This window comes from Diabrotica virgifera, chromosome 10 (assembly GCF_917563875.1).
Source record: "Diabrotica virgifera virgifera chromosome 10, PGI_DIABVI_V3a".
NCBI classification, from domain to species: Eukaryota; Metazoa; Arthropoda; class Insecta; order Coleoptera; family Chrysomelidae; genus Diabrotica; species Diabrotica virgifera.
Window position 1 is genome coordinate 41,490,378 of NC_065452.1, and position 20,132 is coordinate 41,510,509.

A 20,132-nucleotide genomic window follows, 5' to 3' on the forward strand; every position below is an offset into this window, starting at 1 on the left:
AGAGGCGTACGACAGGGGATGGTTAATGGTTGACCCTTCTCAAATTCTACGCCACTGGAGGAATTACTATTTAAGTACAATTTTTACATTCTCCAACATTTTCTACGTAAATAATATACTCTTTATTGGTAACGATAAAGTCATTAGGTTTCGAGATATTTGAAGTTAAATATGAAACGGCACAGTTATTTTGATTAATTTATGATATGATTCAGATGATTAAAATTTAAAAATTATTTGTACCCAGTACTTTAAAACTATTTGGCGTATCCTTATCATACTTATCAGAAAGTGTATTTACTATACATCCTACTAAATTAAGATAAATAAACGTTTCTAGCTACTACCAGAGGCGTACGACAGGGTATAGTGGCTGGTTGACCCTTCCCAAATTCTACGCCACTGACTAAATTGCTATTTTAGTGTAATTTTTTGATTTTGCAATACTTTTTATATAAATAATATGCTCTTTAATCGTAACGATAAAATGATTAGTTTTCGAGATATTTGAAATTAAAAATGAAGCGACACAATACATTAATCAAAATAACAGTGTCGTTTTATTTTTAACTTTAAAAATCTCGAAAACTAATGATTTTATCGTTACGAATGAAGAGTATATTATTTTCATATGAAGTATTGGAGAATCCAAAATTTGAACTAAAATAGCAATTTCGGCAGTGGCGTAGAATTTGGAAAGGGTCAACCATTCCCTTTCCCCCGTCGTACGCCGCTGGTAATAGCCAGAAACGTTTGTTTACCATAATTTAGTAACTTGTACAGTGACTATACTTCCTGCCAAGCATGAAAAGAAAACGTCGAATAGGATTAAAATGCTGAGCAAAAATAATTTTTAAATTTTTAGATAAAACACCCTGTAACTCAGTAAGGAACCATATTTTATTTAAGTGTTTTGGGTTAAATCTTCGTATTTTGTGCTAAGGTTTCTCCAGTTACTATATGGACAATTATTAATGAAACACCCTGTATAAATTTATATACAGGGTGTAACAAAAATACAGGTCATAAATTAAAGTACATATTCTGGGACCAAAAATAGTTCGAATGAGCCTAACTTACCTTAGTAAAAACATGCACATAAAAAAAGTTACAACCCTTTGAAGTTACAAAAATGAAAATCGATTTTCTCGAATGTATCGAAAACTATTAGAGATTTTTTATTGAAAATAAACATGTGCCATTCTTATGACAGGAACATCTTAAAGAAAAATTATAGTGAAATTTGTGCACCCCCTAAAAATTTTGTGGGGTTTTGTTCCCTTAACCCCCCCAAACTTTTGTGTACGTGCTAATTAAATTATTATTGTGGTACCATTAGTTAAATTCAATATTTTCAAAACTTTTTTGCCTCTTAGTATTTTTTAGATAAGGCAGTTTTTATCGAGATGCGGCTTCTTTTTTAATATGTTTACATTAAAAATTTATGGGGGTTTTGTGCCTTTAAACCCCCCAAATGTTTGTGTACGTTCCAATTAAACTATTACTGCGGTACCATTAGTTAAACACAGTGTTTTTAAAATTTTTTGCCTCTTTGTATTTTTCCGATAAGGCACCTTTTATGGAGAGGTGGCTTCTTTTTTAATATGGTTCAAAATATACCTAAAAATGTAAATCATAAATAAATTTTCATATTTTTATTACCAAGTCTCCATAATCGTACTTAACCATATACAAATATATGGTGGATTTGAAAACTATTCAACATATCTCGATAAAAGACTTTTCGAAAAAGTACTAGGAGGCAAAAAAGTTTTTAAAACATTGCGTTTAACTAATGGTACTACAATAATAATTAAATTGGAACGTACACAAAAATTTGGGGGGGTTTAAAGGAACAAAACCCCCATAAAATTGTTAAGGGGTGTCCAAATTTCACTATAATTTTTTCTTAAGATACTACTACCATAAGAATGCCAAATGTCCATTTTCAATAAAAAATCTCTAATAGTTTTCGATATATTGGAAAAAATCGATTTTCATTTTGTAATTTCAAAGGGCTGTAACTTTTTTTATGTGCACATTTGTGCTAAGGTAAGTTAGGTTCAATCGAACTATTTTGGGTCCCAGAATATGTGATTAAATTTATGACCTGTATTTTTGTTACACCCTGTATATCTAAAAGAAAGAATTTCCTGTAGTTGGCTGTATACCATTAATTACAAGTAAAGTTAATGAAAAATTCGTCTTGGTAAAAGGTATACTAATTTAAAAAGCCCCTAGAAGGGATAAAAAATATAAAAACAAAACGTTTTCGATCTGTAACAAGAGCATCATCAATGTTACAAGAACATGGTGAGCCACCCAAAAATACAAAGGTTAAAGCCATTTAAAAATAGACTAAAAGTCGTATATAAGTGTATACATAGTAAAATCCAAAGGATGGATATAATTCCTATGGATATGGCCTTAGGGCAACTAAAACTCCCACACGTGCTACGTGGGTTGCTAAGTAATAATTAATTAGGTCATTATGTGGAAAGAGGTGAAAGACAACTCTGTAGCAGAGGGCGATAGAGTTGTAGACGACGAAGATAGAGAGTTATGATACTGATATAGCGATACTGAGACAGCCACATACACTATGAGATTTATATAGCGGACTCGTACATGAGATAGCGGACTCGTACACCAAAAAAAAATATCCTATATCGCATATGACATAGACTGCGGAAAGATATGAACTGAGTGTCGCATCTGGTTTTCACTGAACGCAGCTACCTAGGATTCCTGATTTCCAGGAATCCTAGGTAGTTTTAAGCATTTTAAGTGCGTTCAAGGGATACGTATTACCCGCTGATATTTATGGGATATTCAGTGCTTCATATGTTGCGTTTATTGATAATAATTGCGACATGTATCTATACTGATCTCAACGTGAATAGGACATATTATGCTTCCGACCACTCTTTTGGTAATTATTATTGTTCTTCAATCCAGATTTTTCGATTAATATCTGCAATATATATTATTAAGGTATTTTATTCTAACAGGTTAATTCTAATCAGGAATTTTCTTCAAGATATATTAGATCAGGGCGCATCTGTAAAATATTAGTACATTTGGATGTTGAGAGGTGACTCATATTTTTTTGCAGAAATTGTTTGAAAATAACTCATATAATAATAATTGAGTTATCCTCCCACTCAAAAAGGTCTGGAACATTGTTTAAATAATCAAAATGTCAAAAAATTAACGAAAAATTTGATTTTTTTTTTCGTTTTCTGATTATAACTTTAAAAGTATTAATTTCCGAGAGCAGTTGCACTAACATAAAAATTGCGTAATTAAATTTACTACAATATAGGATTAGTTAAAAATTTTAAAAATTGTCACCCTTGTTGCAAAATAGCAATAATTGCGAAAAACCCATAAAAAACAAGTATTCGCATTTTACGTTTTTCAACTATTTATGCTACATCTAAGACATTCATATTTTACCCACAAAAACTTTATGATATAATAAAACCATACTGTAAATTTCATTACGATCGGTTTAATATATTTTGCAATCCAGCTTTCGCAAAAAAAATCATTTTTTCAAAATGTTGCAGGACTGAAAATAAAGCAGACAGCAAGTTGATTTTTTTACTTACAGAAGAATACTGTACCTTTTATTTGAAATTTACAAAATTAAAATCGGTTAACTATCACGCAGTCAGGAATTTTTTTTAATAAACATTAATTTTTGGTGCTACGCGCAGGGCAGCGGATACGTTTGTTCTGATTGGGCATTCCAATGACATTTGATAATGATTGATCAATTTAAATTTTTAGTACATTTCGATATAAATAAATATATCTGTTTATTGCAAAATAAAAACACATACTTTGTCCTTTGAAATTACACTTTTTTTAGCAAAAACTTTCTTTGTTAATATATTTTAACTTAGAGAATAACAGTTTATTATTTTTAAACATGCAATTGTTTAAAAAATATTTCACACACAATAATCAAATTAGTTTGATTTTTGTGGAATTAAAATATTAAAATACAACAAAATATAGAGTAAGAAAATAATATATTAGATAAAAATTTTGGTAGAAGAAATTTTGGTTGAAATCAACTTGTGTGAATCAAACACCGCTGTCCTGCACGTAGCACCAAAAATTAATGTCAATTTAAAAAAATTCCTGACGCCGGGGTAGTTAACCGATTTTAATTTTGTAAATCGCAAATGAAAGGTACAGTTTTCTTCTATAAGTAAAAAAAAATCAACTTGCTATCTGCTTTATTTTCAATCCTGTCATATTTGAAAATATGACAGTTAATATAACATTAACATTAACAATTAACATTTTGAAAAAATGATTTTTTTTGCGAAAGCTGGATTGCAAAATTTATTGAACCGATCTTAATGAAATTTACAGTATTTGTTTATTATATCATAAAATTCTTCTAGGTAAAATATGAACGTCCTAAGTGTAGCATCGTACCAAATACTCGTACCAAATACTGTACCAAAAAAATCGTAGCAAATACCAACAAACGTTGGAGAGGCATGTGGGGAACTTGGAACAATTAGGAAAATCTAACATTGAAGGTATATGGGAAATATATAAAAACGCGTACATGGAAGCAGGGAAAGAGATATTAGGGTGCAAGGAGAAAGCTGATCGACCATGGATAACGCTGGACACTAAAACAAAAATCAAGGAAAGAAGAGCAATAAAAACTGAATTGATCAAAACAACAAACCCGATAAAACAAAAAGAAATGCAGGAAAAATACACAGAAAAAAATAAAGAAGTTAAAAAACAAGCCAGAACAGATAAAAGGCTGTATATGGAACAAATGGCAGAAAAAGCAGAGGAAGCAGCGATAATGCATGACACAAGGACACTTTACGCAATAACCAAAGAAATTAAAGGGGGCAAGAGCCAGCAAAGAACGAAACTAATGGGGAAAGAAGGAGAAACACTCACAAGTCAAAAAGAAATTGCCCAAAGATGGACACAATTCTTCGGAGAACTCTATGAAGAAGGAATTGAATCACAAATAGAGATGGAAGAAACTGAGAGAAACGAAACATTAATCTTAAGAAACGACGAATTTACGAAGGACGAAATAAGGTATGCTATAAACCTTCTAAAAAACGACAAAGCGGCTGGTGTTGATGGAATTCCCGCAGAACTGATAAAATCACACTTAAACTTCTCAGTGGATATGTACTACTTACTATTTAAAAAAATTTGGATCGAGGAAAAGATACCAAAAGATTGGGGTGAAGGAGTTATAATAAAGCTACCAAAGAAAGGAAATCTCATACTATGCGAAAACTGGAGACCAATCACTCTTCTCACTGTAGCTACCAAAATAATGGCCAGAATAATATTGGAGAGAATTAAAGATCCCATAAATGAAAAATTTAAAATTAACCAAATAGGATTCAGACCGAACAGTTCCTGTATTGATCATATAAATACCCTAAGAATCATCCTGGAACAATCAGCAGAAATGAATCAGGAAGTTTATATCAACTTTGTAGACTTCGAAAAAGCGTTTGATTCAATAGATCGTAATATGATGTGGAGGATATTAAAACTCTATGGAATACCAGACAAATATATAAGAGTAATAAGGCTTTTCTATGACGAATGTTTTGCCAGAGTTGAACATGAAGGGGAACTATCCCAACAAATAAGCATAAAAAAAGGAGTAAGACAGGGCTGTGTCTTGTCACCGACATTGTTTATAATAGTCATAGATTGGATAATGAAACAAACTGAAGATAAAAAAAACAGGTATACAATGGTCACCATTTACAAAACTAGAGGATCTAGAGTTCGCTGACGACATATGTCTCATAACATCAAACAGACAACACATGCAAAACAAAATCACCAGATTGAACAACATAGCAAAAACAACCGGCTTAAAAATAAATCCGAAAAAAACGAAAATACTATCAAATGGGGAAACGAACGAAAACAATATATATTTGGAAGGGAAACAAATAGAAGAAGTAAAAGATTTCTGTTATTTGGGCAGTCTGCTAAACACAACAGAAGGCACAGAAAAGGACATAACACAAAGAATAAACTTCGCACAAAACGCTTTCAACTCTTTGCGCAAGATATGGGCCTCGACAAACATCAGCAGAAGAACAAAGTTATGATTATTTGAAACTAATGTAAAGTCTGTCCTGTTATATGGAGCAGAAACATGGAAACACCATAAAAAATTCTTTCAGAAAATACAATCCTTCATTAACAGGTGCCTACGTATTATACTGAGAATATTTTGGCCAAACAAAATTACTAATGACGAATTGTGGAGAATAACAAATGAAGAAAGGATAGAACATACAATAAAAAAACGGAAATGGAAGTGGATAGGACACACCTTAAGAAAACCAGCAACAAATATTGCTAGACAAGCTCTACATTACAATGCTCAAGGCAAAAGAAGAATGGGTAGACCATCTTATACGTGGAAAAGAACAATAGAGAAAGAACTCAAAGAAAATAATTTAACATGGAACGATGCAAAAAAGATAGCAAAAAACAGAAGAGAATGGAGAAAACTAGTAAACAAAATTGGACGGAACTCAACAGATGATGCGTGGGACTAGCAACCTCACCATCATTCCTCATGCTACTTGAAACACCGCACGGTGCCCTTTGCTCCACTTGGAGATGTATGATATATGATGATGAAGTGTAGCATCAATGGTTGAAAAACGTAAAATGCGAATACTTGTTTTTTATAGATTTTTTTTGCAATTTTTGCTATTTTGCAACAAGGGGACAATTTTTTAAAATTTTAATGAATCCTATAGTATAGTAGATTTAATTGCGCAACTTTTATGTCAGTGCAACTTTTGTTGGAAATGAATACTTTTTAAAGTTATAATAAAAAAAAATGAAGAAAAAAATCGAATTTTTCCTTATTTTTTTTACATTTTGATTATTTAAACAATGATTAATTATTATATGAGCTATTTTCAAGCAATTTCTGCAAAAAAATATGAGTCGCCTCTCCACATCCAAATGTGCTAATATTTTTACCGATGCGCCCTGGTCTATTTGGTAATTATTGTTCTTCATTCCATATTTTTCGATTAATATCTGCGTTTCAAAACCATGTCTGTATATTAAGGTATTTTATTCCAACAGGTTAATAATTCTAATCTTATCATTTTCTTTTTTGAGTTTTCTTCAAGATATATTATAATTCAGGAGAGATAATATATTGCTTATCTACAGAACATGCTCTCTGAAAATCCTGTATAACATTTTTCAATTGATAAACCGATTTTATTGAATACGCAAAATAAATTTTTAGGTATCTAAGAATATACGGAAGTTTGGTAACGATACACGCAAGTTAATGCGGCTGAAAGTTTTGAAGTGTTGTAGAAGAGTGTACCTTGGACCTGGACTTACGGAAATGCTGAGATACGACTTACAAGAGTCGTTTGTGGTTCTCAAGGGCCGAATTTGTCGAAAGGAAAAGAAAATTTATATTTTTTTATTTTCCATCATGCAGTGGGTTGTAAAGTTTATTGTGAGATATTGGGAGTTGATTGCTCAGAATATAAGCATTGTAATCAAACTTGCTATGTATTTTGATAAGCTTGATAATTGAATAACATGTAATAAAATATTTACACAAAAATAAATAATTAATAATCCAAGATAATGAACGTGAGGCAGACCAGAAAGACAGACAAACGATAACATTTTTGTTCTTCTTATTGTAGTGCCTATCCGTTTCGGATGTCGGCGACCATCATGGCAATCTGTCTTTTGCACACTGCTGCTCTAAAATAATTTGTGGTTGTTGTGTTGAACCACGTACGTAGATTTTTCAGCCAGGAAATCCTTCGCCTTCCTGGTCCTCGCTTTCCTTCTACTTTTCCTTGCAAGATTAGTTGCAGCATTCCATATCTTTCACTGTTCCTCATGATATGACCGAGGTATTCGATTTTGGCTGTTTTTATTGTGATTAACAGCTCTTTTTCTTTTTGCATTCTCAGCAAAACACCCTGATTAGTAATGTGGTCGGTATAAGATATCTTCAGAATTCGACGATAAAGCCACATTTCAAACTCCTCAATTTTCTTGCAGGTGGCGTCTGTGAGAGTCCACGACTGAACTCCATACAACAGTATAGGAAATATATATCATCGTAGTAACCTGATTTTTATGGATATCGACAAGTCATGACATTTGAATAACTTTGCCATTTTTTAAAACGCAGATCTTGCTTTCTCTATCGTACAATTGATTTCTATGGAATGGTCCCAATTTTCATTGACGTTTGTACCAAGGTAGGTGTATGTTTTTACTCTATCTATTTGTTGACCGTTCACACTGATTCGTTGACATTGCTGTTCCTTTTTAGAGATCATCATACATTTTGTTTTCTTAGTGTTTAGCGAAAGACCGGATTTCTGACTGACTTCTGCGATTCTGTTCATCAACTCTTGAAGGACTTCAGCACTGTCAGCGAATACCACTGTGTCGTCTGCGTCTCTTATGTTATTGATACATTCTCCGTTAATTCGAATTCCAGCTTCAACATCCTCCGCTGTTTCTTGAAAGATTTCCTCAGAGTAGATGTTAAACAGCAGTGGTGATAGTATACATCCCTGACGGACCCCACGTTTGATTTTGATATCATCGGATTCTCCCGCCTCTGTCCGTATATATGATGTTTGATTCCAGTACAGATTGCTGATAATCCTTAAATCACAGGTGTTTATTCCAATATTGTTTAGTATCTTCATCAGCTTGTAGTGCTTTACAGTATCGAACGCTTTATGGTAATCAATAAAACATGCATAAATATCGCAATTTACGTCTCTACATCGTTGAAATAGCACTTGTATACTAAATAGAGCCTCTCTTGTACCCACTGCATTTAGAAAACCAGACTCTTTACGGCTGATTTTTTCTTCGCAGAGTCTAATATATATCCTTTGATGTATAATTTTTAGAAATAATTTTAAAATATGGCTCATTAAGCTGATGGTTCGGAAATCACTGCAGGATACGGATTTTGTTTTCTTTGGTAAAGCAATAAACGCCGACTTAAGCCATGTTCTTGGTATTATTCCGCTTAAATATATTTCATTAAATATTTTGGTGACGCGTTGAATACCGTCGGTGTTAAATAGTTTTATTAATTCAGCATATTATTGTCAGGTCCAGGAGCTTTGCCATCTTTTAGTTGTAAAAATGCTCTTTCCACTTCACGATAACATTTACATCATTAGAAATTTAATAGAAAAAAGAATCGACTCGAGGGAAAAGCTCATTCTGGTATTCATAGATCTAAGAGCAGCATTCGACTCTACAGAAAGAAAAATTATATGGCAATGCTTGCAGGACCATGAAAGTACCAATTTCAATGATAAAAATAATTGAGAAAGACGTAGTAAAAGGACGTGTACAGATAGCAGGAGAAAGATCTGAAGAATTCAATTGGAAAAGAGATAACAAACAAGGAGACAGTCTTAGCCCTCTAGTATTCATAATAGTCATGAACGAATTGACTAGAATTACTGGAGAAAGAACAAACCAAATAGGGACAATAATAGAATACCAAAGAATATAGCCAGTAAAAATAGAAGAAGCCTTATTGTATGCATATGACATACTCATAAGCAGATTCCGAGACAAAAATGCAAAAACGTATAAACATATGGACAGAGAGAATTTAAAAATTCAAATAAACATCGAGAAAAGTAAAATAATGGTCATCGGCGAAAAGGAAGAAACTGAAATAGTAAATAACAAATGCAAAAATACTCAAATGGAAATATTTATCGTATATGATTATCTTGGAAGTATAATTTACCAATGATGGAAAAATAGACCTCGAAGTAACAAACAGAACAAAAAAAAAGTACAAACTGTACAACGTAGTAGTCAGTTCTGGGGAAAAAAGTATTGTCCTAAGAAACAAAAATGAAAATATATATAATACTACTGTGGCCCCGACTGGCGTTATCGAAATGCCTCCCACTTGTTCAGGTAAATATTTTCATACATGAAATGCCTCCCAGGTACAATCGAAATGCCTCCGTTTCGTTAATCATTTAGACTGATATTTTGTCTATTTAATCTCTGTATAATGATACAATGTTGCCAAATCATAATTTAAATAGGTAGTATCTATCTATTTTGATTTTTCTAATTCTTAGTGCAGTGTACATAAAATTTGTTTCACATAAATATTTAACAGTACGATATATTTCTTTTTAGAAAAGAAAGTTGTTACCCGACAATCTAATATCCAGCTTTTCTGGGTAATTCCGATTCCGATTCTAATCTCTCCCATATTTATAATTCCATGAATAGGTACTTTTACCTTAATCTTTTTGTTTGTTTATATTCTATTTTGTAAATTGTGCTAATGGGCTAAATGTTGTATAAATACTTGAAAGTTTATTAGTTCCTGCATCAGTCAGTTTGTCTATTTCAAGCTTGTCAGTTTGTCTATTTCAAACTTGTCAGTTCGTCGATTTCAAAATCAAATTGTGTTAACATCATAACATCCGAAATAAAGGAATCAACGATAAATGTCAATCAAAAGGGCAAACCTTTACTATCAATTGTTGGTTTTACATTCGGATTTCAAATAATGTTGGCCAAAGATACAGTAAAAGGGTGGACATGTACTAAGAAACCTGCAAATCATTTGTGCAAACACAATGATGTGAAAATACGATAACTGAATCAATATTAGATCATAACCACGAGAACGCTTCAAAACAAAGTGATGGTGTGGGCTGTGCTTTTTATATACCATCACTAGATGTCAAAGAAATATTTAAACTGAATTCCAATACATCAATATTTTTAGCAGAGACCATAGTTATCATAAAAGCATGCCAATACGCCGAAAATAAAAATCTAAAACAAATGAACATATTATCCGACTCATTATCAGTTTTAAAAAGTTTCTCTAGTCAACTAGACGAAAATTCTGTTAACGTAAATCCCTACATCAAAGAATTAAAGATACTATTATCTAATCTAACAACTGTGCAGTGTAACATAATATTCACGTGGATTAAAGCTCATATTGGACTCGAAAATAATGAAAAAGTAGATCAGTTGGCAAAAGACAGCATTTTCAGTGGCGAGGAAACATTGAATGATATTGGATTTCAAGAATGTATAACCATAAGTAAAACCAGATTACATGATAACTGGAAACTTCAATGGAATCAATACTGTATAAATTGTCCGACAAGGTATACTCTTTTACATCCGAAAATCCCGACAGACTATTGGCATAAAAATTTAGATTTTTCAAGACACGATATTGTTACTATCTCTCGACTAAAATTTGGACATGCCTGTTATCCCGCACATCTATATAAAATCAATATAATACAGTCGGATTTGTGCGAAAATTACAAAACAATAAGTGACTTGGATCATATATTTTTTGCATGTGACAAATATGTGACAAAAATAAATTTGTTGAATATGCAGCTATTGCAAGAAAACGTTTATCCCCCATATAATCTGATGAACTTACCAGCTTTGAACAAACCGTCAATCTTTAGGATTCTTCTAAATTATGTTAAGTCGTGTAAATTGAAACTTTAGATTATAAAATTTGTCGTGTAAATTAATAATACCCCGTATCCCTACTTAGTATGTGGTTAGTCACCCTGAACGATCTGGGTGCGAAAAGTTTTTTTCCCTTATCTACCCTGGATTGTTTTTGTAATGGATTCGGAGATGGATTCGTAATGGTCTTGGTGTATGGTGAGGCATCGATTTCAAGAAGTGTTGCTGGCTAAATGGGCGCAGTTCCCAAAGGCCATAAAAAATACAAGAAGTTGTCTGCCGAAGTTTACAATAGAAAAGCCGTAAGCAATTCAATAAAAAGCGCAGCCGTGGAAGATCTCAGCGAAAAACCAATGAAGCTCATCTGTAAAGAACTTAAGAAGACAAAAATATCAATAGGGTGAGACAAAATTTATATTATGCTAGAACCTAGAACCACAAATTCATTAATTAAACTTCCCAAAAATATATATCTGAATTTCATAAAGCTCTTGATTCATCTTCTATTATTATAAATAGAAATGAAAATTTTATAATTAAAAATGACAAAGATAATCATTTTTATATTAACATGTTTTTCAAATCTTTGTTTTCTTTCGACTGTTTCCAAGTGGTATGTTGTTGACAGAACTTTTGAATACTGTCCTCGTTTTTCACTCAATTGTTTTTAGTATACATGGCTTGAAAAATGGACATTATATTCCTCTTGTCTTTTGTTTACTTCAAGATAAAAAGTCATCTTTATATTATCTCGCTTTTAAATATATCATAGAAGAATGTTTTAAAATTAATTGTCCTGTATCCCTTAAAGTAATAACTTCAGACTTTGAAATTTCCATTCATAATGGTATTCGTATGGCATTTCCTGAAGCAGATCTTCATGGATGTCGTTTTCATTTGGGTCAGGTATGGTATAGAAAGGTTCAAGCACTGGGAGTGGCTCCAGAATACCAGAAAAAAGGTGTTGACTCAACCGAAATTACGCATTTTCTTATTTATATTTTTGGTCTTTCATTCTTACATCCTGAAGATGTTAGCGATTTTTTTGCTATATATTTGGCAGAAATTAAACCAGTCGATGAAAGAGTCACCCAGTTTTGTGATTATCTTGTTGATAATTACATATATGAAAATTCGATATTTCCTCCACATCTTTGGGCTGAACACTCTTCATCCTTACAAAGAACCACAAACCCATGCGAAAGTTTTCATTCCAATTCTTCTTTCTACTGCCCTAATCCTAATATTAATAATTTTATTGATATACATAATTTTACAATTTCAAATATACCTACATTAAAATGAATTCTGTTTCGACACAAAAAAAATTGTTGCGGAAAGTCAGCAAAAATTTATTTTCTAAATGAAAAAATTTTAGAATTAAGAGAATGTAATATAAATAGATTAGAATTTGTCAAAGTAGTATCATATAAATTTTGGAAAAATATTTTGTAATTTTATATTTCTAAACACATTTTGTAATATTTTCCAAATAAGTTTTGTGTGATGTTATTTTTAATAAATCTATAAAATACTTATTACGTTTTGTATTTTTGTTAAATTATTAATAACAAAAAATATTGGTTATTATAAAATATAATATTATAATGGTTATAAAACTAATTACATATATGTATAAGTTAATTGAAATTTATAAACACCGCCTAGTATCAATAATGTTTAATACAATAAAGGTTGAAAATAAAATAAATTAAATAACAAAATACCAATTTTGCCAAAAATTTACAAAGGGACGAAGATGTGGCAACGTCTCACCTTCACATAACGATTAGAAGCATGTAATTTATTTAAAGCTTGGGAGGCAATTCGTATCTGACCATTTTAGCGGCAGGTAAGAAACTCTTTTTCGGGAGGCATTTCATATGCGGCCATACCGACGATATTGTATACGAGTTAAAATTGGACTTTGCAGAAAAAACATAATACATAGTAGGTAAACACAATGGAGATGAAATATCTACGAGCTATAGCCGGAAAGACCAAATGGTATAGATTAAGAAATGAGGCAATAAGAGGTATTATAATCTAACAGGAACCAATAATGAGCAAAATTATAAAGAGACAATTAAACTGGTATGGACATCTGATGAGAATGAAATCCAGTAGACTAACGAGAAAAATTCACGAAACAAGAAATATCAGAAAAAGTAAAAAAGGAAAACCGAGGAAAACCGTAAGGTACATATCCATTACGTTGTTGCTCCGTGCTCCGTGTAACTGCTCGAATAGATAAGGCATGCGCTCCTCTACATCAGGGCCGTAACTACGATGTTGGGGGCCCTGGGGCAAATGTGATCTGGGGGCCCCTACCGGGAGGTCTGGGGAATCTACCCCCAGCGCAAGGGGGTCAGGAAAAATGTTTGATATTTAACCCCTTGAAAGCGCATTTAAACCCTTAACCCCTTAAAACCTTAGTTTAAACCATGGTTTAAATCAACTGGGTTTTTTAAGGAAAAAAAGAATGTGTGTGTACTTTGTATGCACCTAAGAAGATATTCTTCTATTATATAATAGGTAATTTAAACGAAGTAAATATACTTAAAAGGTTATTTGTACTTATTTTATTTAAAAATTGAACTAACTTTCTTATCTACCACTTTCAAAAAAGAAGAATATCTTCAAAAATTATATAATAATATACTTACAATCATAAAATCTATAAAAAAAAAAAATAATAACTTGCTTGGGGCTTGAACCCACGTCACGTCTACCGCGCCGTACGAAAGTTGACGCCATTTCAAACTGCACCAAACTCTCGTATACGTCATGTGGGAATATACACAAACTAAACGTTTACACCATAAATTTATATGAATTTAATACATATACAGTAAGAAAACGATATATGAGATGAAGATTTGTAGAAAGTTTGTTCGTAATCAGATTGTGTAAATTAAAGCATTGCCTACTAATAGGTAACTACATTATTTTGTTTACATTTTCCAAATAGATAGGTATTGAAAATATTAGGTATTTCCAACTGAAACATTTAGAATTACGTACCTGCGGCTTTTCAAAACTATTTAAAAGTCACTATAATTATAAATTTTATTTTATTTCTGTCCACACATCAATAAAAACTAATATTATACAATATTTTTGTTTACCGATAACCTCCATATTGAACAACTATTGACAGATCATTTCAAAATTTCAACACCCAATCAGAGCCCGCATAACAACTAATACCATACTGTCCGTGTGCGCATGCGCGCGGATCAATCAAATTTTACCCTCAATCGATTCGCCGCTAAAGAAGAATATCTTCAAAAACCTGTTTTTTTTATTGAACCTCCAAACTGGTGTTTTTATTTAAAGTTTTTTATACAGCTGTCGCAAATGAAGAAAATTAAGATAAATAAATTCTATTTTTTACTTTCGAACTTAGCTATTTTGAATATGTTTTGATACGTTTGAAGATGTTTTTTTGTTAATTTAATTCTTTGCGTGTAAATAAAAATAAAAGTTGTCTTAATAATTTTTTTCATTGTTTATTACTATTATTTTGTAAAATAATTTACCTATTCATTTTTAAAGAATTTAGACTTATGATATACTTTGTGTTAAATAAACCTGGTTTAAACAAAACAACCTGGTAATTTTGGTTTTTTGAAAAAACCTTGGTTTTTGCCTACCCTGATTGCGTTCGTTCGCTACAATGTAAATGGTCTTACTTTGTACCGAACGAATAACCAAGCGAACACCTACGAATTTGTTCCTTCGTTCATGTTCACTCTGATTTAAAAGCACCTTAAGGTGCCTTAAGCTACTGCAGTGTGAGCCAAGCACATCCAGTGAAGCTGGTCAGTGGACTGGTGGGACTTGGGTGGGACTGATCCTAATGTGCCCATTTTATCTTATGTATACCTTTCTTTTCAATATGTGGTTCCTTTCACGTACCAAGATGTGGTCTGGGGTAAATTGATTAAGACAAAGTAGCTGGGACCTGGGGTCCCTATTCCGGTGGCACTTTAGTTTTTATTTCGCCAAAATAACTAATTTCCTCAATCACAATTTATATGTTTACGAAAGGTCTCGGGGGCTCCAGCTTAGCCCGGTCCCCCTCTTCCAATGGAAATTTAAGTTTTTATTAAGCCGAAATAACTAATTTCTTTTTTTAATTACTACATATTTTAATTTACAATCTGCTTCATCGAAGCTATAAGTAAATAGTTTGAATGTTGAGTACACGAGGGAGAAGCTGCCCTGTGCCAACCCTCCTATTATAACTTTTACATTAGATCAAAATATGTACTTATATTTAATTTATTAAATCTGTTGACCATAGTTTCTTCAATCGTCTTGCGAATTCGGGAGGAGTGTTTAGCAGTCTTGCTTCATCATTTGGATGACTTCTCAGTCCATCAAGGTAGCTATTTGTGATCCTTAGAATTTCTTCCTCTACCAAGGGTGTAGCCGAGTCCTATGAAGGGTTTTATTGCTTACATACCAGGGTGCGTTGAATATCATCCTCAATATTTTTGATTGGACTCTTTGTATTATCTTGATATTTGATGGCTTTCACCAGCCCCAGAGTTGAACACCATAGGTCCAAATTGGTTTTATCATAGTTTTGTACAGGAGCAATTTATTTTCAATATTGAGTTTTGATTTTCGACCAATAAGCCAGATCATTTGTCGTATTTTGATGTTGATCTGGATTTTCTTGGCTTGAATGTGCAGCTTTCATTTTAATCTTTTGTCAAGGGATAGTCCCAAATATTTGACTTGTGTGCTGACTAGTAATTGTGTATCATTTAATGTTATTGTTGGACATACATCCCTTAGGTTTATAAATGTAACTTGGGTTGACTTCGTTTCATTTACTTTCACTTTCCATTTTTTGAGCCATGTTCCCAATTGGTCAAGGTGGTTTTACAGTTGTGCAGACGCGATAATGGGGTCCTCATTGACAGCGATTATGGTGGTGTCATCAGCGAATGTTGAGATTAGTGTTGTTTCAGTGGTTGGGATATCTGTGGTAAATAATAGGTAAGGGAGAGGACCCAAGACACTACCCTGTGGTACGCCTGATTTAATTGGAAGATATGTAGAAGTTGCTGTGTTATATTTTACTTGAAAGTAACGATCTTCAATGTAGGATTTCATAATTAGGTAGTAAGGGGTTGGAAGAATACTTTTAGAGTTTGGATAAGAGTCCAGTGTGCCATACTCTATCAAATGCCTTTTCTACATCTAAGAATGCCGCTGTGCAATATTTTTTCCTCAATAGGAGTAAGGATTTTTGTTGTAATTCTATGAGTCTGTTGTGTTGTGGAGTGTCTCTCTCTCTAAAACCAAACTGGTGTGTGGGTATTTCTACATCTAGGTTAATGTCATTCTTCAGTCTATCCAGTAGTAGTCTTTCGAAGATCTTAGACATTGTCGGCAACAAACTGATTGGTCGATAGGGCTAATTTCTTAAGCAATAATTTAAATTTTTATGTTAAGGTCTCGGGGGCCCCAGCTTAGCTCAGGCCCCAGGGGACCTGTTTTGTTCCAACTGCATTTTAGTCTAAAAGACTAATTTCCCCAGTGAAAAATAAAAACTATGTTGCGGTCTTTTTAAAATTGTGTCAGTTGAAGATATTTCGTTGGGGTCGGCTTTTAAAATACATATTTTTATTGTCCTCGTTATAATCTATGCACGGGGCACTGCCCCGGTTGTCCCAATGGTAGTTACGGCCCTGCTCTACATATAAGCCACCACCGATTGGATCGTCGAGGGTGAGCACCAACGTATCCACTATGTGGAGCAGTTACAGGGGGCACTAGCATACTGGATACGTACCTGTAAATACAGAAAAGATTAAACAGAAAACGCCTGAAAAAAAAATGAAAAATAAGAAAAGTCTTGGACTTTTCCGAAAAGTTCCGTAAGTCCAGAGAAGTCCTGGACTTACGGAAATGCTGAGTTACGACTTAAGAGTCGTTTGTGGTTCTCAAGGGCCGAATTTGTCGAAAGGAAAAGAAAATATATTTTTTTATTTTCCATCCTGCAGTGGGTTGTAAAGTTTATTGTAAGATATTGGACGTTGATTGCTTTGAATATAAGCTATGTAATCAAACTTGCTATGCGTTTGATAATTGAAAAACATAATAAATTATTTACACAAAAACATTAAATAATCCAATAAGAAGACATCGAATTCAAGCGAAGACATCGCAAAAATCATGAAATTAATAAACGTGAGGCAGACAAGAACAGACACAGACAGACGGTAACATTTACATCATTCTCCTACAGTGTCTTATTTAAGGACGTTGACCATTACATTTGCCCATTTAATTTTATTTGCAGCCGCCCTGAATAGTTCTAAGGAGGTCATATTCGTCCATTGTCGTAGGTTTTTAAGCCAAGAGTTGCGTATTCTTCCTGGTCCCCTTTTGCTATTGATTTTCTTCTTCTTCTTCCTACTTTATAAATAGGCCCAATGCCTGTTTTACTTCGGTTTCTAGCCTCAATTGACTTTGTCAATCTACAAAAAGGCAAGAAGTGTCGTTAAAGAAGGAAACTTTATATTTGAATCATTTATAACAAAGGGGCTTAAACAAGGATATTGTCTGTCTCTGACTTTACTTAAAATATATATTCAATCATCGCTAAAGCAGTGGAGAAAACAAGTATCCGGAATGGGAATAGACATAGGCGGTGGTAAAGTCTAACAACTTTGTTTTTCGCAGATGATCAGGTAGTCGTAGCGAATGATGAGGAAGACATGGACTACATGTTTAGAAAACTAAAGAAAGAATATGAAAAATGGGGCCTCAATATGAATATGTCAAAGACAGAGTATCTTAAAATAGGGGATGATGAAGAAGATCCAGATTTAGAAATTAGAACCACAAAAACATGTACCTAATCTAAAGAATATAAATATCTCGGATCTATAATACCTAAAGAACGGACTACCAAAAGAGACATCGAAAACAGAACGCAGCAGGACAAAAAAGCGGTGTAAACATTCTAAGCTCTCTACTATTAGTCTAAGAGCTAGAGCCGAAAAATCATCGTCATAAGTAATATGGAGTTTGGCATGTGAAATGTGTCTATTGTATATTGATAATTATGACCCCTTTCAGGCTGACACCTCAGTGGATACAGGAAGTAGCAATAAGGGATGAAAGGGGAAAGCTATTGTAGTCTTTAAAGGTTTTCATCTTCTATTTTGTTAAACCTCCATCGATTTGCATGAAAATTGGTGACTAAGTTAGAGCATACCCCAAGAGATAAAAATGATTTGGTGCCAACTTGCACTTTTGCCCTGGAGGTGGATACCACCCCTTCTCAGGGGTGAAAACTATTTTATTAAAAATAACCCCACAAATCGATAGAGGGACAAATTATAAGTAAAATTTGTTATATCATGTTATTAAAATAAATCAATACTTTTTGAGTTATTACAGATCAAAGATTTGTCTGTTTAAGAGCACATGCGTGAAGTTACGGATGATAAAAAGAACATATTAATTAATTGTATGTTACTAAAATATTATTTTTATATTATTTCGATATTATAAATTTAGCAAAAGTGTATTCGAATATGTCAAATGTACCAATTATTGGACACCCCCAGTTTATGGATATATTCAGTTTATATTGATAGAAAAAATTCAATTAAATATCGAAATAATATAAAAATAATATTTTACTAACATACAATGAATTAATATGTTCTTTTTATCATTCGTAACTTCACGCATATTGTGCTCTTAAATAGACAAATCTTTGATCTTTAATCACTCAAAAAGTATTGATTTATTTTAATAACATGATACAACAAATTTTACTTAAAATTTGTCCCTTTATCGATTTGTGGGGTTATTTTTAATAAAATTGTTTTCACCCGCGGGAGGGAGTGGTATTCACCACCAGGGTAAAAGTGCCAGTTGGCACCAAATCAGTTTTATTTATTTAGGTATGCTCTAATTAGTCACCAATTTTTATGCAAATCGATGGAGGTTTTACAAAATAGGAGGTGAAAACCTTTAAATAACTGCACTAACTTTCCCCTTTCATCCCTTATTGCTACTTCCTGTATCCACTGAGGTGTCAGCCTGAAAGAGGTCATAATTGTCAATATACAATGGACACATTTCACAGGAAAAACTCCATATTACTTATGACGATGATTTTTCGGCTCTAGCTCTCCGTCTATATGGTCCAAATAAGACAAAAAACGAAATTGGCAATCTATCGTACCTTGGTAGAGCCTATTATGCCTTATGGCGCAGAAGTTTGGCAGTTCACGAAAAAAGATAGAAAAAGAATAGAAGTAATAGAAATGGATTATCTAAAGAGAGCGTGTGGTATATCCAAAAAAGATCACATATCAGGAATGAAGATATTAGAAGAAGGACAAATACTGTATATTCCAGTGTAGATAGAATCGAAACGAGACAACTAGTGTCATATGGTCACGTGAAACGAATGAATGAAGATAGATGGCCAAAGAAAGCTTTACATTACATACCACAACAAAGAAGAAGGGGAAGGCCTTCAGTTGCCTGGGAAGAAAATGTACATCATGACACAAATACAAGTGTGCACATCATGA

At 32.8% G+C, this 20,132-nt stretch overlaps 1 protein-coding gene across 1 annotated transcript in view; it reads right to left on the reverse strand.

The window, feature by feature from the left end:
* Positions 1-20,132, reverse strand: part of LOC126878576 (lachesin-like) — a 642,328-nt gene that overhangs the window by 368,666 nt on the left and 253,530 nt on the right. The window lies entirely within an intron of this gene.